The 22,421-nt window shown below is 48.4% G+C and overlaps 1 long non-coding RNA gene and 1 pseudogene across 1 annotated transcript; one reads left to right on the plus strand and one right to left on the minus strand.

Annotated features, from left to right (window-relative positions):
• Positions 1-205: 205 nt before the first annotated feature.
• LOC147050582 (uncharacterized) lies at positions 206-6,307 on the minus strand. Its single transcript, XR_015067303.1, has 3 exons — positions 6,248-6,307; positions 893-1,071; positions 206-722 (listed from the first exon to the last, which is right to left on the minus strand). It is a non-coding gene; the product is annotated as an uncharacterized LOC147050582 (long non-coding RNA).
• Positions 6,308-13,208: 6,901 nt separating this feature from the next.
• Positions 13,209-21,526, plus strand: LOC147050583 (uncharacterized; annotated as a pseudogene).
• The last annotated feature ends 895 nt before the right edge of the window (positions 21,527-22,421 follow it).

Here is a 22,421-nt window from a genome sequence, read left to right on the forward strand (position 1 = left end):
ACATTTTGCAGAGCGGGCCAGATTTGGTTAGATGAAAATGTCTAGGGGTCTACCATTCGCACCGATATTTCTCGAACCATTACCATTGTAAATGAAATTCAAGATTCAAGATTCAAGAAGATTCAAGAAGAATTTATTCGCCATGTTTGAGCGTGCCAAACAAGGAATTTGACTCCGTTATATCACAGTCTCTGTTCAACATTTAGGTGACTTACAACACTCAGAACATGTGAAAATGACAAATGACAATATTCTCAGCCATCCCCTGATCTTAAACTCCCATGAGGGCAAGGAAAAACTCAAATCTCCGACTAGGGGAAGTGAGAAACCTTGAGAAGAGACCACAGATGGGAGGGTCCCTCTTCCAGGATGACCAGGCTGCAATGGATGCAGAGAAGACACATAGTACAAACAGTGTAGACAATCCAAAAAGGTGTGGAGAGCAGGATGTTATTGCACAGCAATGACTCTGAGACTCTAAGAGTGGTGTGAGTTCATCAGAGCAACAGCCTCTCTGTGTCTGCTGGTTCTGGCGTACAGAGCTCTATAACGCCGTCCGGAGGGGAGTAGTTCAAACAGACTGTAACCTGGGTGAGAAGGGTCTGTAGAGATGTTGCTTGCGCGTTTCCTGGTCCTGGACAGGTACAAGTCTTGCATAGATGGGAGGTTGATTCCAATGATCTTTTCTGCAGTCCTGATTGTCCGTTGCAGTCTGTGGTTGTCTTGTTTGGAGGCCGATCCAAACCAGAAGAGACCAGAATGTAACTATATCAGATAATTTGCAAGGTCTACAGAAGCTGGATAACAATCCTAATAATTTGAATGAGGTGTTGCAACAGGGAGACATAGAAAACATGCAGGACACCGGCGCTTGAGGAGCGGAGTAACCTACCCATGGTGTAGGGGTACACTCGCCTGAAATGTGTACGGGCAGCGTGGGATCAATTCCCGCTCAGTGATGGTGTGCATGTGGGTGTGATTGGTTGTTCCTTTCGATATGTGACCAGTTCAAGGTGTAGTTTGCCTTTTCCCAGATGTTAGCTGGGATAGGCTTCAGCATCCACCGTCACCCTGAACAAGATAAGTGGCACTGAAAATGGATGGATCCATAGGTCAATCTATGAGGGAAACAATCACCATTTGCAGCTGTAATATCACAAAATTGTAATTTATATGAAGATGAACCTGAAGCAGACCTAGAAGTGTATATCAAATTCCCCTAGAATAGTAGTAGTTCTTCACATTATTACCGATGAAGTAGCTCTCAGTACATTAGCCCCGATCGAGTGGTATTGTTTAATTGTTGTTTATTTGGTTTCTTTAATAATTACCGTCATTTCTGGACTATAAGCCGTACCTCAATATAAGCCGAACCAGCTAAAATTGGGTGAAAATCCAGTGTTTTTTTAAATTCATGTGTTCTACATTATTCACCTCTATTGCTTTATTTATTCACTGATTCGCACAATTACCATTTCAACAGGAATACATGCTATTAAGAGCTACTATTTTTCAAATTATAAATATTTAAAATTTTCATATAACTCAAAGATTTTTAATGAAAAATGTACCATTCGTTCCCAATGGCACATTCTCCATAACCATTCAAATTTCAAAGCATCAGGGTCACCGCGAAAGCCCAGACTACCCTCTCCCCAGCCACTTCGTTCAAACCCCAAGGCGTTCCCAGGCCAGCTGAGAGGCATAGTCTCTGCAGCGCATCCTGGGTCGTCCTAGAGGTCTCCTGCCAGTGCGACATGCCTCGAATGGGGAGACAGCCAGGAGTGATTGTGATGAGATGCAAGAACCACCTCATCTGGCTCCTTTCAATGTGGAGGAGCAGCGGTTAAAAACAGTCACTCACGGATGACTGAGCTTCTCATCCTATCTCCAAGGGAGTTCGGACACCCTGTGAAGGAAACTCATATCGGCCGCTTGTATTCGGGATCTTGTTCTTTAGGTCATGACCATAGCTCGTGACAAAAGGTGAGGGCAGGAACATAGAACAACCAGTAAATCGAGCCTTTCGGCTCAGCTCCCTCTTCACGACAACAGACCGATACAGAGTCCACATCACAGCATACACTCCACCAATCCGCCTGTCGACCTCACACTCCATCATGCACTCTCTCATGAACAAGACCCTGAGATACTTAAACTCATCCACTTGGGGCAGGATCTCATCCTTGACCCGGAGAGGGGATTCCATCTTTATACGACTGAGGACCATTGTCTCGGATTTGGAGGTGCTGATTTTCATCCTGACCACTTCACACTGGGCTGCGAACCGGTGAGAGCTCAAAAGCACCACATCACTCAGCTGCAAAGAAAAATTATGTCCATCAAAGTTATGAACAGAATCTGCAACCTTGGTCCAACCCTCACCGGAAAACGAATCAGACTAACTGCCGAAAATGCAGACCAAACTCTGACATCGGTGGTACAGGGACCGAACGGCTTATCAGTGGGTTCGGTACTCCATACCCCCGAAGCACCCCTCACAGAATACCCTGAGAGTCATAGTTGTAGGCCTTCTTCAGGTCCACAAAACACATGTGGACTGGTTGAGCGAACTCCCATGCACCCTCGAGGATCCTGGTCCACTGTTCCAAGGCCAGGATGAAAACCACACTGCTCCTACTAAATCTGAGATTCGACCTCCCGACGAACCCTCCTCTCCAGCACCCCTGAATAGAATTTACTAGGGAAGCTGAGGAGCTGTAGTTGGAACACACCCTCCGGTCCATCATCTTCTGGCCGCCACTCCAGTCTGCCAATCCAGAGGCACTGTCCCCAATGACCATGCGGTGCTGTGGAGGCGTGTCAGCCAGGACAGTTCCACAACATCCAGAGCCTTTAAAAACTCCGGGTGGATCTCATCCACCCCTGGGAGCCTTGCCACCATGGAGCTTTTTAACTACCTCTGTGACTTGAACCCTAGAGATGGGAGAACCCACCTCAGAGTTCCCAGGCTCTAGTTCTATTATGAAAGGCTGGTGGAATAGAGGTCTTCTGCCTACTGACTCATGACGTCCCAAGTCGAAGTCAGCAGCAACCCGTCTCCACTGTTAATAGTGCACTGCTTCCCCCTCCTGAAACATCGCATGGTGGACCAGAATTTCCTCGAAGCCGTCTGGAAGTCAATCTCCACGACCTCTCCTCTCATGCCTGGGCTTTTGCCTTAGTGACCGCAGAAGCTGTGTTACATTTGGCCATCCAGTCGGCTGCCTCCTGAGTTTCATAAACCAAGAAGGCATCATAGAACTACTTCAACTTGATGGCATCACTTACCGCCGGTTTCCACAACAGGCACCGGCCACCTTACGGCCACAGCCACCTCAACAATGGAGGCACGGAACATGGTCCACTCAGACTCAATTTCCCCCCCATCTCTCCCCGGATGTGGGAAAAGCTCTGCCGGAGGTGGGAGTTGACGTTCTGACAGAGTATTCTGCCAGAGGTCCCCAGCAAACCACAGTACGTTTGGGCCTGGCAGGTCGAACCAGCATCTTCTCCGACCATCGAAGCCACCCCACCACCAGGTGGTTATCAGTTGACAGCGCCGTTCCTCTCTTCACCAGAGTGTTTAAAACATGCGGCTGCAAATCCGGTGACACAACTACAATCGATCATAGAATCACGGCCTAGGGTTTTTTGGTGCCAAGTGCACACATGGACACCCTTATGTTTGAACATGGTGTTTATTATGGACAATCCATGTGGAGCACAAAAGTCTAACCACAGCCTTCCAGGTCTCACTGTAATTGCCCATGTGAGCATTGAAGCTACCCAGCAGAACAATGGAGTCCCCAGAATGATTGCTCTCCAGCACTTCTTCCAAAAACTCAAATGAGGGTGGTTACTTTGAACTGCTGTCAGCAGAACGATGGAGTCCCCAGAAGGAGCACTCTCCAGCACTTCTTCTAAAAACTCAAATAAGGGTGGGTACTCTGAACTGCTGTCAGGACCCTATGCAGGAGACTACCCTCTCGTTCACCGAGGTGAACCGCAGTGCCCAGCCGGGGGGCAATGAATATGCCCTCACCTAGTCAGCGCCTCACCCTGTGGGCAACTTCAGAGTGGAAGAGAGTAAACCCCTTTTGAGAGGACTGGTAACAGAACCCAAGCTGTGTGCAGGCACCCTACTATGTCTAGTCGGAACTTTTCTGTCTCGCAAACCAGCTCGGGCTCCTTTCCTGCCAGAGAGTTGACATTCCACGTCCCTAGAGACAGTTCTGTAGCTGGGGATTGGACTATAAAGATACCCGCATTTGGCCGCCGCCCAGCTCACTCTGCTCCCGATCACATTAGCCTCTCCCACAGGTGGCCTATGGGAAGGGAGACCCTGTTGCCATTTCGGACTTCAACTCCATGCCTGGCTCCAGATGGGGGGCCCAGTGACCTGGCTCTGGAAAAGGCACAACCGTATACATATATCCATCCAGCCATCCATTTTCTGTACCGGAGTGCCCGGAGAAAACCCACACAGGCACAGGGAGAACACGCAAACTCGACACAGGGAGCGCGACGGTGGAATGGAACCCGCACCCTCTGAACTGTGAGGCGGACGTGCTAACCAGTGCTGTTGGGCAAATGTCTTCCAAAATGTAATTACTTACAGTACCTTTCCCAAAAATAATTTACCGTAATTTTCGGACTATTAGTCGCTCCGGAGTATAAGTCGCACCACCCATAAAATGCACAATAACGTGAAAAAAAACATATATAAGTCGCTCCGGAGTATAAGTCGCACTTTTGGGGCATATTTATTTGTTAAAATCCAACACCAAAAACAGACACGAACCAGCAACAACAGGCTAAACGATACGGTATGCTAACGTGACATACACAAACGAGAGGCTGAGAACGGGCCTAACGTAACATTCAGAGTTATTCAAATGATTATTACATAAATAACACGTTTATCAAACCATCTATGTCATTCCAAATCATAAAATACATCGATCATCGATCGTGTAAACAATGCCGCGTACGGGCGCCGTCGGACTCGTGATTTGCATGTCTAATTATTCCACAGACCCATATAATGATATATAAAGTATATTTCAAATAACTATCATATAGCAACAAAATTACCAAACCATCTGTCACTCCAAATCATAAAATACATCGATCATCGATCGTGTAAACAATGCCGCGTACGCGCGCCATTGGACTCGTGATTTGCATGTCAAATTATTCCACAGACCCATATAACGATATACAAAGTATATTTCAAATAACTATCATATAGCAACAATATTACCAAACCATCTGTCACTCCAAATCATAAAATCCATCGATCATTGATCGTGTAAACAATGCCGCGTACGCGCGCCGTCGGACTCGTGATTTGCATGTCTAATTATTCCAGACCCATATAACGATATATAAAGTATATTTCAAATAACTATCATATAGCAACAATATTACTAAACCATCTGTCACTCCAAATCATAAAATACATCAATCATCGATCGTGTAAACAATGCCGCGTACGCGCGCCGTTGGACTTGTGATTTGCATGTCTGGCATGATGTGTGCTCTCATGCTGTCCATCACAAGCAGAGCTTGCATTCTAAATTGCATTGCTGCCCCTACTTTTTTTTTTTTTACATCACCACACTGAATTATCTTCACCATACCTGTGCTTTTTAAAAACTCAAAAAAACAGCGCTTTCCCCTCCCAGTTGTTGCGTCACGGCCAATGGTGAAATTTAAATCACCCTCGTTCAGTTTAGTTTGAAAACTATATTTCTTTTTCAGTTGTTTTTTTTTGTTTTGTTTATTTGTTTCATGAACTTGAATATTGTGCTTTAAAGTGTGAATTGCTTTATTCGCTTTTTCAGTGTATCAACAATAATATGTGAGGTGATCAACTGTACTAGTAAGTAATGTGTTAATGATCAAGTAATTTTTTTCGAAAAAAAAACCGCATATAAGTTGCTCCTGAGCAAACTATGAAAAAAAAACGCGATTTATAGTCCGAAAATTACGGTAATTAGTAATTGAAAAACTCCTTCATAAATACAATTAATTACCAGGGTTTTCAAAAACGTTCAATGATGTAAAGAATTCAGAGTCAGTGTGAATACAGTTCAATGATATAAAAGAATTAAGATTTTTGAGTGTCAATACAGCTACTACATAGAATAGAACAGCATAGACCAATACTTCATTTAACTTAATATTTATTAAACAATGTAAAATAAACATTAAATAAATTATAAATAGTTGCGCAACTTACAGACAATCGGCAGGGCATGCACACTGCACACTTTTCCATTTTTTTACGGCAAAACTCCTCTGATGAGAGAAAAAAGTTACATCATGGAGTGGTCGATGGTAATGTAGACAATGTTGCGTTTTCAGACCATCCAACAGCTGAAAAATGAATGAAGGAAACAGTAAAAACATACCTGAAGCCTTTCTTTGTTTGGTTTTATCCTGGTATAAGTACAAAGAAGTATTGTACATCTACAGATGACCATGGAGCACAAAATTTGTACCGAAATTGTCACGTAACAGATTCCTTGAAGCTGATTGGCTGACGCGAGGCGTAGCGAGTCAAAAGTTGCAGATAGTGATGGGAATTCCAGTTCTTTTAGGTGAACTGAATCTATAGAATCAATTCACTCAAAAGATTCGTTCAAACGAATCGTTCAACGAATTGTGCATTCCCCACCCCCACCCCCCGGACTGAGCCAATTTCTCGATATTTATTTATTTATTTATCTATCCATCCATCCATCCATCCATCCATTTTCTGAACCACTTAGTCCCCACGGGGGTCGCGGGCGTGCTGGAGCCTATCCCAGCCGTCATCGGGCAGTAGGCGGGGGAGACCTTGAACTGGTTGCCAACCAATCGCAGGGCACACAGAGACGAACAACCATTCGCACTCACACCTAGGGACAATTTGGAGTGCTCAATCGCCCTATCAAGCATATTTTTGGGATGTGGGAGGAAACCGGAGTGCCAGGAGAAAACCCACGCGGACACGGGAAGAACATGCAAACTCCACACAGGGAGGGCCGGAGGTGGAATCGAACCCACACCCTCCTAACTGTGAGGCGGACGTGCTACCCAGTGCGCGACCGAGCCGCCCTATTTATTTATTTATTTATTTAAAAACATCCCGTGGAAACAGCCCATACACATCAAACAATACAACTACACAATACCCCCCCAAATTATTATATATAATAATAATTGGCTCGGGTAAATAATACGAACGAGTCGTGGATTGCATTTCCCGTTCACCAACGAACCTTTCCGTGCCTTTCCGTGCATCAACGGGATCAGTCAGTGAACCATTTTGCTCCGAGCGTGAACTATGTAAACCAGAATGTAGATTTACGATTTACTTATAGTAGGTTTGAAATAACTTGCATGCATATATATATGCCTAAATATTGTTATCCAATATATCGACTGCAGTTTCACATTAGATTGCTGGTTTGAGATGTACTTTTATATATATATATATATATATATATATATATATATATATATATATATATATATAGAGAGAGAGAGAGAGAGAGAGAGAGAGAGAGAGAGAGAGAGAGAGAGAGAGAGAGAGAGAGAGAGAGAGAGAGAGAGAGAGAGACCTAAGCACGATGTAAGTACGTCAAAATAGCGGATCAAATGTGATTTGTCGGTATACTGTGAACATGCCTAAAATATAATTTTGTCAACCCCAAAAGAGCCTACCGATTCAAAATCTCTGCACACTTCTCCATCTAGTCTACTAAAATAGTTTAGGCGCATAAACAAATTCAACTGACACATGTAGTTGACATTCAGTATGGTCCACCCCATAGCATTGTTGGATTTCTAGCCAACCTTGAAAGGCTCTTGATCAGTAAAAAAAGTTCCATATTTGTATACTTGTTCTGGGGTGCCAAGGGGTATATGTCTTTGTGTATTATCTGCTCAGTAATAAATCTAAACATGGGTTTCAACTCCATGCGTATTGAGCGTGGATTGAACAGGGATAGCCTTATGTCGTCTTTTGACTTTGTTCTTCACAGACACAAGCTAAATGTAAAATCAACACAAGATAAAGAAAATGACCACGTGTCATGACTTCTTTTTTTTCTGGCCAGCCAACACCAATCTCATATGGGCATACAAAGGCTTTCCCCTCCTCCCGTTGGACTCTCTGATCACTGTTATGCTAATGGGAGCATGCAGAGAATTTCCAAACCAGTTTTGAAGCAGGTAGGAGTGTCGTCAGAGAAGACCGCCTCTGCTCCTCAACAGAATGTAAAATGTTCAAACAGGCAACAAGAATATCTTGTTACCTATCCACTTCATGCCTTGTGGCACATAAGGCCTTCACAGAGCACTTCCATTTCTCCCGGTCTGCTGCTGCAGTCCTCGCTTAGACCCATGAAATCCATTCTGCCTCTTTCTTTCTTTCTTTCTTTCTTTCTTTCTTTCTTTCTTTCTTTCTTTCTTTCTTTCTTTCTTTCTTTCTTTCTTTCTTTCTTTCTTTCTTTCTTTCTTTCTTTCTCCACAGTACAATTCTAGATGGTCTTTTGTCTTCCTTCTTTTCCCTTCTGGTGCCCAGGTCATTGCTATATTGCAGTCATCGTGATCCTGCTGTAGTATGTGTCCAATCATTTTCCATTTATGAAGTCATTCAGTGGCTTCAGCTCAGCTCTTTCTAGCAGGTTTCAATTGTGATGTGCTCTTGCCAATGTATACAGTGTATTCTGCGTAGGTATCTATTATGGAACACAGCCACTGCTTTGTTATCTCCTTTGTTCATTATCCACGTTTCAAATACATATCGCAAGACTGCACACTAATGTCTTGTAAAGTCCTAGTTTTTTTTCTTTGTGATGCTGTTGGAGCTCCAGATCTTCTTGAGTCTGATGAAAGCACCTCTTGGTTTTAATAGTTGGTTCTTCAGGTCCTTTGTTCCGCTTCCCTTTTTAGAGACTGTGCCTCCCAAGTATGTGAACTGCTCTACCGCTTCAATGTCTTTTCCATTGATCTCCATTCTTTCCTGGTTGCTTGTGTTATTCCTCATTGTTTTTGTTTTGTGTGTGTTGATCTTAAGACCTACTCGCTACTAGAGGAGAGTAGTGCTCCAGTCATATCCAAAGGTTCAGGCACCCCTGATCAGTTTCAAGATTTTCTTTATAAATCATTGGTTGTCCCATGAGCCTAGGAGCCATGTTGTCTGGGGCTTCATGCCCCTGGTAGGGTCACCCATGGCAAAAGGGTCCTACGTGAGGGGCCAGACAAAGCACGGCTCACCCCCCTCCGTGAGTCGTCACCTTATCGTGGTGGAGGGGTTTGCGTGCCCCTATGATCCTAGGAGCCATGTTGTCTGGGGCTTCATGCCCCTGGTAGGGTCACCCATGGCAGAAGGGTCCTAGATGAGGGGTCAGACAAAGCACGGCTCACAAAAGCCCTTTATGATGACAAACAAAAATGGACTTTGTTTTCCCTCGCCCAGATGCGGGTCACCCCTCTGGAGCCAGGCCTGGAGGTGGGGCTCGAAGGCGAGCGCCTGGTGGCCGGGCCTTCGCCCATGGGGCCCGGCCGGGCATAGCCCGAAAAGAAAATGTGGGTCCCCCTTCCCATGGGCTCACCACCTGTAAGATGGGCCAAAAGGGTCGGGCGCAAAGTGAGCTGGGCGGCGGATCCCCGGCTGCAGAGGGTGGGTCTAGGGACATGGAATCTCACCTCTCTGGCTGGAAAGGAGCCCGAGCTGGTGTGTTTGGCAGAAAGGTTCAGACTAGACATAGTCGGACTTGCCTCCACGCATAGTTTGAGCTCTGGTACAAGCCCTCTCGAGAGGGGCTTGACTCTCTTCCACTCTGGAGTTGCCCACGGTGAGAGGCGTCGAGCAGGTGTGGGCATACTTATTGCCCCCCGGCTGGGCGCCTGCACATTGGGGTTCACCCCGGTGAGCGAGAGGGTAGCCTCCCTCCGCCTTCGGGTGGGGGGACGGGTCCTGACTATTGTTTGTGTCTATGCACCGAACGGCAGCTCAGAGTACCCACCCTTCTTAGAGTCCCTGGAGGAAGTGCTGGAGCGCGCTCCTTCTGGGGACTCCATCGTTCTACTGGGTGACTTCAATGCTCACGTGGGCAATGACAGTGAGACCTGGAAGGGCGTGATTGGGAGGAACGCCCCCTCCCCCGATCTGAACCCGAGCGGTGTTCTATTGTTGGACTTATGTGCTCAACATGAATTTTCGACAATGAACACCATGTTCAAACATAAGGGTGTCCATGTATGCACTTGGCACCAGGCCAACCTAGGCCGCGGTTCGATGATTGACTTTGTAGTCGTGTCATCAGATTTGCGGCCGCATGTTTTGGACACTCAGGTGAAGAGAGGGGCGGAGCTGTCAACTGATTACCATCTGGTGGTTGGGTGGCTCCGATGGTGAGGGAAGAGTCTGTCCAACCTGGCAGACCCAAACGCTCTGTGAGGGTCTGCTGGGAACGTCTGGCAGAATCCCCAGTCAGGAAGAGCTTCAACTCCCACCTCCGGCAGAGTTTTTCCCACGTCCCGGGGGAGGCGGGGGACATTGAGTCCGAGTGGACCATGTTCCGCGCCTCCATTGTTGAGGCAGCCGACCGGAGCTGTGGCCGTAAGGTTGTTGGTGCCTGTCGTGGCGGCAATCCCCGAACCCGCTGGTGGACACCGGCGGTAAGGGATGCCGTCAAGCTGAAGAAGGAGTCCCATAGGTCCTTTTTGGCCTGCAGGACTCCGGAGGCAGCTGACAGGTACCGGATGGCCAAGCGGAACGCGGCTTCGGCGGTTGCTGAGGCAAAAACTCGGGCGTGGGAGGAGTTTGGCGAGGCCATGGAGAATGACTTCCGGACGGCTTCGAGGAAATTCTGGTCCACCATCCGGCGTCTCAGGAGGGGGAAGCAGTGCACGGTCAACACTGTTTACAGTGGAGATGGTGTGCTGCTGACCTCGACTCGGGATGTCGTGAGTCGGTGGGGGGAATACTTCGAAGACCTCCTCAATTCCACCGACACGCCTTCCTTTGTGGAAGCAGGGCCTGAGGACTCTGAGGCGGACTCTCCAATCTTGGAGGTCGAAGTCACTGAGGTAGTTAAAAAACTCCTTGGTAGCAAGGCCCCGTGGATGGATGAGATCCGGCCGGAGTTCTTAAAGGCTCTGGATGTTGTGGGGCTGTCTTGGCTGACACACCTCTACAGCATTGTGTGGACATCGGGGACGGTGCCTCTGGATTGGCAGACTGGGGTGGTGGTTCCCCTCTTTAAGAAGGGGGACCGGAGGGTGTGTTCCAATTACAGGGGAATCACACTCCTCAGCCTCCCTGGTAAGGTCTATTCAGGGGTGCTGGAGAGGAGGATCCGTCGGGAGGTCGAACCTCGGATTCAGGAGGAGCAGTGTGGCTTTCGTCCTGGCCGTGGAACAGTGGACCAGTTCTACACCCTCTGCAGGATCCTCGAGGGTGCATGGGAGTTCGCCCAACCAGTCCACATGTGTTTTGTGGACTTGGAGAAGACATTCGACCGTGTCCCTCGGGAGGTTCTCTGGAGGGTGCTTCGGGAGTACGGGGTGCCGAGCCAACCGATAAGGGCGGTTCGGTCCCTGTATCACCGATGCCAGAGTTTGGTCCGCATTTCCGGCAGTAAGTCGGATTCGTTCCCAGTGAGGGTTGGACTCTGCCAAGGCTGCCCTTTGACACCGATTCTGTTCATAATTTTTATGGACATAATTTCTAGGCGCAGCCGAGGCGTTGAGGGGGTCCGGTTTGGGGACCTCAGCATTGCGTCACTGCTTTTTGCAAATGACGTGGTGCTATTGGCTTCTTCAGTCCGTGATCTCCAGCTCTCACTGAAGCGGTTCGCAGCCAAGTGTGAAGCGGTCGGGATGAGGGTCAGCACCTCCAAATCCGAGTCCATGGTCCTCGGTCGGAAAAGGGTAGAATGCCCTCTCCGGATCGGGGATGAGATCCTGCCCCAAGTGGAGGAGTTCAAGTATCTTGGGGTCTTGTTCACGAGTGAGGGCAGGATGGAGCGTGAGATCGACAGGCGGATCGGTGCAGCATCGGCAGTAATGCGGACTCTGTACCGGTCCGTCGTGGTGAAGAGAGAGCTGAGCCAAATGGCAAAACTCTCGATTTACCGGTTGATCTACGCTCCTACCCTCACCTATGGTCACGAGCTATGGGTCGTGACTGAAAGAACGAGGTCCAGGATACAAGCGGCTGAAATAAGTTTCTTCCGCAGGATGTCCGGGCTCTCCCTTAGAGATAGGGTGAGAAGCTCGGTCATCCGGGAGAGACTCGGAGTAGAGCCGCTGCTCCTCCACGTTGAGAGGAGCCAGATGAGGTGGCTCGGGCATCTCATCAGGATGCCTCCTGGACGCCTCCCCGGGGAGGTGTTCCGGGCATGTCCCACCGGTAGGAGACCCCGGGGACGACCCAGGACGCGCTGGAGAGACTACGTCTCTCGGCTGGCCTGGGAACGCCTTGGGATTATTATATATATATATATTTTTTTTAAATCATTTATGGTCTTTACTCTTTTTGATAGTCTACACCTTTCTTTCTGAATAAATAAGTCTTTCTCGTAAAGGTCCTCCTTAAGTCCCTTTAGTTATAAAAAACTGTTGTCTCAAATGAAAATCATTTAAGGGCTACTCCAGAGTACAGTAATAATCCATAATATAGTACAATAATAATTATAATGATAATACAATAACCACACAGACATTGACAAGTACACAGACACTGTGACTTCCTCCATCATCAAGTGCATTGAGAGTGAATACAGGGATTCCTCGCTACTTCGCCCTTCACCTTATGCGGCCTTGGTGGATCGCAGGTTTTTATGAAAACAAATATTGCAGATATATTTGGTGCATCGCGGCTTTTTGCGGTGTCACTTGGAGCGTGGGGCTTTGTCTGCCCATATGACTTTACAGCACACTATTGGCCGTTAGAGGAGATGAGACAAATGGAAACATGTTTATCTCTATACTTGCCGCTAATTGGCTTAGAACTACAAGAACAGTTGAAACCACGCTTTATCTTAGCCTCCCGCAGTCGCGCTACCTATCCACTCTTCCACTTCGTTCGCGTCAGCATAATCGGCAGCATCTCTGATTTGCACTTCCTTTTGTCACGAACGAGGCAGGACAACCAAATGCAAGACAGGGTCACACAAAGTTTAAAGGAGACAATGAGGGCTAGAATGACTGCAGAGCAGGACGACAAGGCAAGCTGACGAGCCACTCAGCAAGCTCGCATCGTGCGTCATCAAAGCAGAAGGGCATAGAAGGTTTTGTAAAGCTACCGTATTTTCGGCACCATAAATCGCTTCAGGTTTAAAAGCGCAGATTAATTGCGGGGTCTATTTTGTATTTCATCCACACATAGGGTGCACCACATTATAGGGCACATGCATGCTATGACTTACGGTAAACAAAAAAAATGTCACGGGAGCAAGACTGTGAGTTCAGTTGTACTTTATTCTACTGTGTAACCATGCACTCTACTGTACTCACATTATTGTTCATCGATACTCATACGCAAATCCGTCCAAGTCCTCATCTTCTGTGTCCAAATTAAACAGTTGGGCAAGTTTGCCATCTGACATGCCATGTTCCCTCGTCATTATCTCGTCGTCACGTTGCTCTTCGGCAATGATCCCAGCTTTCCAGGAAGCTTGAATTGTACCTCATAAGCATGTCTCTTTGTCTATGCCATTTTAGAGGGTACTAATGCTGTTTTCTTTGCACAAATGACAGTATTTATTCATCAATGGCGGCGAAGGTACGTACTCTACATGTTACGTGAAGTCCTCTGATTGGTTTACCGGCCTCATCTACGTAAAATCTAATGTCCTCTGATTGGTTCCTCAGGTCTACATATTACGCCTGTTCATTACATCTCTGTGTAGCGGAAGTCACACAAAACAACTTTACAGACTTGCACAAATGGTAGTATTTATTTATCATTGGCGACGGAGGGAGGGACTTTGCACAAACGATAGTATTATTTACCAATGGCGACAGTGGTACGTACTCCTCTACGTGTTACATCCAGTAGTCTGATTGGTTTACCACCCCGATCTACGTAAAACATAATGTCCTCTGATAGGTTCATCGGGTCTTCATATTACGCCTGTATATTACGGAAAACACACAAAACAACTTTACAGTCCACACAAAAGGTGCACCTTCTTAAAAGACGCATCTTTATTTTTTGATAAAATTAAAGGCTTTTAAGTGCGCCTTATGGTGCAGAAAATACGGTATTTAAAAAGTGTTTAAAAATACCATATTCGCACGAATATAAGACGATTTTTTTTGCATTGAAATAAGACTGAAAAAGTGGGGGTCGTCTTTCATTCGGGGTCTAGACATTGTGCCCATTTTCACTTGCGCGCAGAGGTAAGTTAATGGTTTCTGGTATCAACTGAGTATGTTGCTGTGATCGTGTACGTCTTTGACACAAAGTGAGGATATACATTTGATTGTTACTTCTGTCCACTGTTGTGCCGTTTGTCCGATCGCGGTTTGCTTCGTGTGTGCGCCGTCTGATTGACAGTTCCGGCACGCTCATAATGGACTGAGTATGTTGCTGTGATCGTGTGCGTCTTTGACACAAAGTGAGTATACAGTGTATCCATTTCATTGTTACGACTGTCCACTGTTGTGCAGTTTGACCGATCGCAATTTGCTTTGTGTGCGCGCAGTTTGATTGACAGCTCCGGCGAGCTCCTTTAAGTTTACCTCGCATCGTACGAGTGGCCGTTACGCAGCGGCATGGCTACCAACGGTCGACAGCAAATATATTTTGTTGTCTCGATCAATGACTTATGTTTGGTGTGTTTATGGTTATTTATTATTTTTTGCCAATAATTCAGTAAAGCAATCAAAACTGAACCACGTCTTCCCTCCTGTGTTCTGACCGACACCCGGGACCAAAAAGAGCTTAACCATCCGAGCCAACCCCCTATAACAGGGGTCGGCAACCCGCGGCTCCGGAGACGCATGCGGCTCTTAAGCACACCCCTACCAGCTCCCTGGAGTTTTTGCAAAAATGCGTGAAAATGGAAAAATAAGTTTTGTTGTTGATGGTGGTGGTGGTTATTTAAATATTTTTTTAGATGGTTATCATGACACAAAGAATCCTTATGCTTGAAAAATGTATGTAGTTGTAAATATATTAAAAATATAGAATTTAAGAATAGGATCAAATAGCAAAATTGCGTCACAACCTGCCACACAGCACAGATGAGTTCTAAACAAACAGATGTGTGAGTGATTGGCCATGGATTCAAAAGGCACCTTCACCTTCATCTTCTTCCGCTTATCCGGGGTCGGGTCGCGGGGGCAGCAGCTTTAGGAGGGACTCCCAGACCTCCCCCTCCCCAGCCACTTCCTCCAGCTCATCCCGGGGGATCCCAAGGCGTTCCCAGGCCAGCCGAGAGACGTAGTCTCTCCAGCGCGTCCTGGGTCGACCCCGGGGTTTCCTACCGGTGGGACATGCCCGGAACACCTCCCCAGGGAGGCGTCCAGGAGGCATCCTGATGAGATGCCCGAGCCACCTCATCTGGCTCCTCTCAACGTGGAGGAGCAGCGGCTCTACTCCGAGTCTCTCCCGGATGACCGAGCTTCTCACCCTATCTCTAAGGGAGAGCCCAGACACCTTGCGGAGGAAACTCATTTCAGCCGCTTGTATCCTGGATCTCGTTCTTTCGGTCACGACCCATAGCTCGTGACCATAGGTGAGGGTAGGAGCGTAGATCGACCGGTAAATCGAGAGCTTTGCCATTTGGCTCAGCTCTCTCTTCACCACGACGGACCGGTACAGAGTCCGCATTACTGCCGACGCTGCACCGATCCGCCTGTCGATCTCGCGCTCCATCCTGCCCTCACTCGTGAACAAGACCCCAAGATACTTGAACTCCTCCACTTGGGGCAGGATCTCATCCCCGATCCGGAGAGGGCATTCCACCCTTTTCCGACCGAGGACCAGGATTTGGAGGTGCTGACCCTCATCCCGACCGCTTCACACTCGGCTGCGAACCGCTCCAGTGAGAGCTAGAGATCTGACTGGAGACTGAAGAAGCCAACAGCACCACGTCATCTGCAAAAAGCAGTGACGCGATTCTGAGGTCCCCAAACCGGACCCCCTCAACACCTCGGCTGCGCCTAGAAATTCTGTCCATAAAATGTATGAACAGAATCGGTGACAAAGGGCAGCCTTGGCGGAGTCCAACCCTCACTGGGAACGAATCCGACCTACTGCCGGAAATGCGGACCAAACTCTGGCATCGGTGATACAGGGACCGAACCGCCATTATCAGTTGGCTCGGCACCCCGTACTCCCGAAGCACCCCCCAGAGAACCTCCCGAGGGACACGGTCGAACGCCTTCTCCAAGTCCACAAAACACATGTGGACTGGTTGGGCGAACTCCCATGCACCCTCGAGTATCCTGCCGAGGGTGTAGAACTGGTCCACTGTTCCACGGCCAGGACGAAAGCCACACTGCTCCTCCTGAATCCGATGTTCGACCTCCCGACGGATCCTCCTCTCCAGCACCCCTGAATAGACCTTACCAGGGAGGCTGAGGAGTGTGATTCCCCTGTAATTGGAACACACCCTCCGGTCCCCCTTCTTAAAGAGGGGAACCACCACCCCAGTCTGCCAATCCAGAGGCACCGTCCCCGATGTCCACGCAATCCTGTAGAGGCGTGTCAGCCATGACAGCCCCACAACATCCAGAGCCTTTAAGAACTCCGGGCGGATCTCATCCACCCCCGGGGCCTTGCCACCGAGGAGTTTTTTAACTACCTCAGTGACTTCGACCTCCGAGATTGGAGAGTCCGCCTCAGAGTCCCCAGGCCCTGCTTCCACAATGGAAGGCGTGTCGGTGGAATTGAGGAGGTCTTCGAAGTATTCCCCCTACCGACTCACGACATCCCGAGTCGAGGTCAGCAGCACACCATCTCCACTGTAAACAGTGTTGACCGTGCACTGCTTCCCCCTCCTGAGACGCCGGATGGTGGACCAGAATTTCCTCGAAGTCGTCCGGAAGTCATTCTCCATGGCCTCGCCAAACTCCTCCCACGCCCGAGTTTTTGCTTCAGCAACCGCCGAAGCCGCGTTCCGCTTGGCCATCCGGTACCTGTCAGCTGCCTCCGGAGTCCCGCAGGCCAAAAAGGCCCTATAGGACTCCTTCTTCAGCTTGACGGCATCCCTTACCGCCGGTGTCCACCACCGGGTTCGGGGAATGCCGCCACGACAGGCACCAACAACCTTACGGCCACAGCTCCGGTCGGCTGCCTCAACAATGGAGGTGCGGAACAAGGTCTACTCGGACTCAATGTCCCCCGCCTCCCCCGGGACGTGGAAAAAGCTCTGCCGGAGGTGGGAGTTGAAGCTCTCCCTGACAGGGGATTCTGACAGACGTTCCCAGCAGACCCTCACAGAGCGTTTGGGCCTGCCAGGTCGGACCGGCATCTTCCCCCACCATCGGAGCCAACCCACCACCAGGTGGTGATCAGTTGACAGCTCCGGCCCTCTCTTCACCCGAGTGTCCAAAACATGCGGCCGCAAATCCGATGACACGACTACAAGGTCGATCAACGAACTGCGGCCTAGGGTGTCCTGGTGCCAAGTGCACACATGGACACCCTTATGCTTGAACATGGTGTTCATTATAGAAAATCTGTGTCGAGCACAGAATTCCAATAATAGAACACCGCTCGGGATCAGATCGGGGGGAGAGGGACGTTCCTCCCAATCACGCCCTTCCAGGTCTCACTGTCATTGCCCACGTGAGCACTGAAGGGTGGGTACTCTGAGCTGCTGTTCGGTGCATAGACACAAACAACAGTCAAGACCCGTCCCCCCACCCGAAGGCGGAGGGAGGCTACCCTCTCGCTCACCGGGGTGAACCCCAATGTGCAGGCGCCCAGCCGGGGGGCAATAAGTATGCCAACACCTGCTCGACGCCTCTCACCGTGGGCAACTCCAGAGTGGAAGAGAGTCCAGCCCCTCTCGAGAGGACTTGTACCAGAGCCCAAGCTATGTGTGGAGGCAAGTCCGACTATGTCTAGTCGGAACCTTTCTGCCTCACACACCAGCTCGGGCTCCTTTCCAGCCAGAGAGGTGAGATTCCATGTCCCTAGAGCCAGCCTCTGCAGCCGGGGATGGACCGCCAAGGTCCCCGCCATTGGCCGCCGCCCAGCTCACTATGCACCCGACCCCTTTGGCCCCTCCTATAGGTGGTGAGCCCATTGGAAGGGGGACCCACGTTTTCTTTTTCGGGCTATGCCCGACCAGACCCCATGAGCGAAGGCCCGGCCACCAGGCGCTCGCCTTCGAGCCCCACCTCCAGGCCAGAGAGGGGCCCCGGTGACCAGCGTCCGGACGAGGGAAAACGACATCCATTTATTGTATTCATCATCAGGGATTCAAAAGGCAAAAAGAGAAAGATTGCTGATGAGAACAGAGGCTTTAAAAAGAATGGACTGAACTATTTGCTTTCATTGCCAATGCTAAAGCATTGCCTACATGATTTGATTTGCAATGAGAAGTTGTCAAATAACAAGAAGAGGAATTTGGAGCGACATTTTCAGCTAAAGCATGCTAATTTTGCTGCCGATCACCCTGTTGGAACTGAGGGGAAAGGTGTAATTTGAGGAACGAAAAAACAGTTTCAATAAGTGGATTGCATCTCCAAAGTCTACTACTGCTGCAAGTTTTGTTGCAGCCCGGGAGATAATAAAGCGCGGAAAACCATTCACCGATGGCGAGTTCATGACGGATTCATTCATTAAAATATCAGAGTGCCTATTTTCGGACTTCAAAAACAAAACCGAGATCATTCAGAAAATTAAAGACATGCCTCTCTGCACAAACAATATCACCGATCAGCAGATCAAGGACATCAATTCAGCTCCAGCTTTCTCAATTGCCTGTGATGGATGAGTCGTGTGACGTGACCGATATCGAATAGACAGCTCTGCTATGCAGGGATGTGAACTCTAATGGGCTGCAAGAAGAAATTATCAAATTGATACCACTATTTTTCTTTACATTATTTTAATGGTAGGCATACAACTGTATTGACAGTCTATGTTGCATTATAAAAGGCTTTTAGATTTTTGCGGCTGCAGACAGGTATGTTTTTTTTTGGGGGGGGGGGCAATATGGCTCTTTGAACATTTTGGGTTGCCGAACCCTGCCCTATACAGTCCCCAGGCTCCCCAACATCAGCGGTAGCAGTTTGCATTATTTTATTGCAATGTTTGTCCTTATTCAGATTTGTTTCAAGACTACAGTTACACTTAGACTTCACTTTGATGGTTAATACAGTTATTGCAATTTTGTTGTTTTATCACAGTAGATTGGTTTATTTTCATTTCAAAAACCAGAAGCCATTCATTTACAAATGTGATTCCACTGTAGTTTACATATTTAAATGTTCAAATATTAAGATGTGATAGACAGTTTTTGCATGATTTGAATGAGGCAAAATATCATGCTTTTTCTCTTGAATATATTGCTATAATCATTTGTTTCAAATGTACTGTAATTTATTTCTGTATATAAATAAAGTTTTGTGTTCAAAAAGTGTTTTTTCAAACTTGAGTCTTGAAAAAGAGGGGGTTGTCTTATAATCAGGGTCGTCTTATACTGGGGCCAATACAGTATAATAAAGTGTTATATTTCAAGATGGCGGCGCGTGCACACGCAGCGACCTCTCTCGGTCCCAACCGAACCGTGTTTTGTTAATTTAAGAAGTGTTTGTCCGAGGGTTTTACGTGTTCGTCTCATCTTACTACGTTGTGCTACAAGTACAGGAGGCAGCTTCTACTAGACATCAGCAAAAGCGAGTTCTGCAGCATTCTGAACTTTGAAACAGAGACATTAAAACAACTCAGACTGCTCTGGCCTGAAACAACACCGGACTCGCCTGCTACTCCTCCCCCGGATAGAAAGCGTTCCAAGCGGTGTGCAAGGAGGCAGAAGAGGGGCAAGCACGGAGGCGTCCGGGCCAGGCTAGCGGCCAACCCAACTCAGCCGGCCATACCTTCCATTATTCTGGCGAATGTTCAATCGCTGGACAACAAAATGGATCACATACTACTGCTGAGATCTACGAACCGGACAGTAAGTAACTGCTGTGTGCTCATGTTTACTGAGACTTGGTTAAATGTCAACATCCCGGACTCTGCTGTACAACTGAGGCAGCTAGCATGCTATCGAGCGGACTGGGCCATTGTACATGGTGGAAAATCACAAGGAGAAGGAATCTGTGTCTACATCCGTGACGAATGGTGGCTGGACACTGTAGTTGTATGCAAACACTGCTCGCCACTGGCGGAGTTTGTGATCCTTAAGTGGCGTCCTTTTACCTGCCAAGGGAAATTACTGTGATTCTCACTTTTTGGTTCTTTTATCACAAACAGGGTATTTTAGGTTGTATTACCTGACTGTGATTCTGCTAGGTGCTGTATGCATCCCGCCTTCCAACATTGAAAGCGACAGGATCACGGCTCTTGGTGAACTGTACCAGGCTGTCAGTGAACAACAGACGCCGCACCCTGGCGGTTTCACCATCTTTGCTGGGGATTTTAATCATGCAGACCTAAAGTCTGTTTTTCCAAAGCGGCACCAGCATGTTGATTTTCCAACACGTGGAGACAGCTTCCTGGACCTGGTCTACGCCACACATAAAGGAGATTTCAAAGCCACCCCACTCCCCCATATTGGACTTTCTGACCATATCACTGTTATGCTTATGCTCGCATACAGACAAAGAGTGAAAGCATCCAGGCTGGTTTGCAAGCGGGTAAGAGTGTGGCCTGAGGGAGCCTCTGATGCTCTTCAAGACTGCTTTGACACAACAGACTGGGAAATGTTTAAGCAGGCAGCCACTTACAACAATCAGACAGACATAGAGGAGTATACAGACTCTGTAACCTCTTACATCACAAAGTGCATTGATGACGTGACCCACATAAAATACATAATCACTCGGGCTGACTGGAAGCCATGGCTAACAGGGGCTGTTCTAAGGCTGCTGATGGCCAGAGACAAGGCCTACAGAGCTGGGGATGAAGCTGGCATGAGAACAGGCATTCACTTGCAAGATTACCGCCCACTTCAAAGACAGCAGGAACGCACGAAGCCTATGGCAAGGCATTCAGACCATCACGGACGACAAGCCCGCGCCACAGAGCTGTGAGGGCCACATCCCTTTGCTCAACGTTCTGAACCGCTTCTTTGCTCGCTTTGATGCTCAGAACAGCACTTGCCCGCTAAAGACCCCTCCCCCTCCACACAAGCAGCCCCTGTGCCTCTCTGCCGATAGCGTGAGGACAACACTTGCTGCTATCAACACCCGTAAGGCGGCAGGCCCAGACAACATCCCAGGTCGAGTGCTGAAGGACTGCACTGAGGAGCTTAAGGGTGTCTTCACAGACATCTTTAACATTTCCCTGCAGCAAGCCATCGTCCCATCGTGTTTCAAGGCTGCCACCATCTAACGTGTGCCAAAGAAAACTGCTCCGTCCTGCTTCAATGACTACCGCCCCGTGACACTGACACCCATCATCATGAAGTGCTTTGAGCGGCTTGTCATGACACAGATCCATTTTCACCCCCACTCTTGACCCCTTCCAGTTTGCATTCTGAGCCAAATGGTCCTCTGAGGATGTAATCTGCTCTGCCCTCCACTCAGCCCTCACCCACCTGGAAAAAAGAGACTCGTATGTGAGATTGCTGTTTGTGGACTTCAGTTCTGCATTCAACACCATTGTACCACAGCGACTCATCTGCAAACTCGACAAACTGGGACTCAGTACCTACCTCTGCAACTGGCTACTGGACTTCCTCTGTCAGAGGCCTCAAGTAGTAGGGGTTGCTACTGTGCTACTGTGGTGGCCGTTTGTCTACCGTCGATCATCGGACACGTAAGTATGGCTGCGGAACAAGAGGTTTGTACTGCTTCGTGCACCAACTGCACCCTTCTGTTAGAGAGGTTGTCCCTGCTAGAGGGACGTGTCCGCCAGTTAGAGCAGAATAGTGCGATAACAGTAGATGTGGCGGACACAGTCGCGGAATGTAGTCAGCCCGCTAGCCCCATTAGCATTAGCCCCAAGCGGCTTGCTAATCGTGATGAGCCAGGTAAGACACATAGCCGTCCAAAGTCATCTCGGTCTACTGGCCCTCGCACCTTGGTCATAGGTGACTCCATCACCCAAAATATCACGCTTAAAAATCCAGCCACGGTAATGTGTATTTCTGGGGGCAGAGCACCCGACATAGAAGCTAATCTTAGGGAGCTGACTCGCAATAGGACTAGTCAACAGCGTAGTTCCAACAACACTAGCTACTCGGATGTAGTGATACACGTCGGCGCCAATGATGTTAGGATGAGGC

The sequence above is a fragment of the Syngnathus leptorhynchus genome, chromosome 9 (assembly GCF_054491065.1).
Source record: "Syngnathus leptorhynchus isolate UIUO chromosome 9, UIUO_Slep, whole genome shotgun sequence".
In the NCBI taxonomy this organism is placed as follows: domain Eukaryota; kingdom Metazoa; phylum Chordata; class Actinopteri; order Syngnathiformes; family Syngnathidae; genus Syngnathus; species Syngnathus leptorhynchus.